A 1,153-nucleotide genomic window follows, 5' to 3' on the forward strand; every position below is an offset into this window, starting at 1 on the left:
GGGAACTAAGATATTAAGAACACTCAATTTTTATTACTTTAGCCATTTTACTTTATTTGCAATTTAAATTTTTTATTTTAAATTTTTTATTTGCAATTTAGTGTATGACTAGAAGAAACCCATCGGGACCATTACTTTTTGATAGTAAGATTGATCGCACAGCTCGCAAAAATCGAAGAGAAATAAGGCGAAGCTTAAGATACACAAAGGAAGAGCAAGAAGACTATATTAAACCACGACCGAGGAGATGGCTGAAAATCAGGAAAATTCGCTACCTCTTGCAATTGCCGCTAATCCAGTAAATCAGAATCATGATCCACACACTATGTATGATTATGCTAAACCAAATTTAATAGGAACTGAGTCAAGTATAGTTAGGCCTGCTATTGCTGCAAAAAATTTTGAACTAAAACCTAACACGGTTCAAATGATACAGTAATTTGTTCAATTTGATGGTTTGCACGATAAGGATCCAAACAATCACTTGGCGAATTTTTTGGAGTTTTGTGACACATTTAAAATCAATGGCGTTCTAACGACGCCATACGCCTTCGGTTGTTTCCCTTTTCACTGAGGAACAAAGCTAAACAGTGGTTGAACTCGTTACGACGAGGGTCAATCACTACTTGGGAACAAATGTCCGAAAAGTTTTTACTAAAATATTTTTCGCTGGCTGAAAAGGCTAAATTAAGAAATGATATCTCTTCTTTTGTACAAATGGATTTAGAAACACTATATGGTGCATGAGAGAGATACAAGGACCTGTTGAGCAGATGCCCTCACCATGGGTTACCACTCTGGCTACAGGTTCAAACTTTTCACAATGGTCTGAATCCTTCAACTAGACAGATGGTTGACGCAGCCGCTGGTGGGACTATCAATAATAAGACACCTGAGGATGCTTATGAATTTATAGAAGAGATGCCACTGAATAATTATCAGTAGCAAGTCATGAGGACAAAGCCAACGAAAGCAGCCGGCTTTTTTAACATCGATTCGGTCACCATGCTCTCTAATCAGGTAGAACTTTTGAATAGACAAATTGATGGTTTTCTTGGTTCTTCACAGGTTCACCCAGTAATGCAATGCAATGCAATGCAAGTGAAGGAGGAACGACCAATTTAGAATACCCAACTTATGGCCACAACATGGA

The 1,153-nt window shown here is 37.7% G+C and overlaps 1 non-coding gene across 1 annotated transcript; it reads right to left on the reverse strand.

Moving 5' to 3' along the window:
- Positions 1-684: 684 nt before the first annotated feature.
- Positions 685-791, reverse strand: LOC128280014 (small nucleolar RNA R71). Its single transcript, XR_008270196.1, has one exon. It is a non-coding gene; the product is annotated as a small nucleolar RNA R71 (small nucleolar RNA).
- Between the last annotated feature and the right edge of the window lie 362 nt (positions 792-1,153).

The sequence above is a fragment of the Gossypium arboreum genome, chromosome 8 (genome assembly GCF_025698485.1).
Source record: "Gossypium arboreum isolate Shixiya-1 chromosome 8, ASM2569848v2, whole genome shotgun sequence".
In the NCBI taxonomy this organism is placed as follows: domain Eukaryota; kingdom Viridiplantae; phylum Streptophyta; class Magnoliopsida; order Malvales; family Malvaceae; genus Gossypium; species Gossypium arboreum.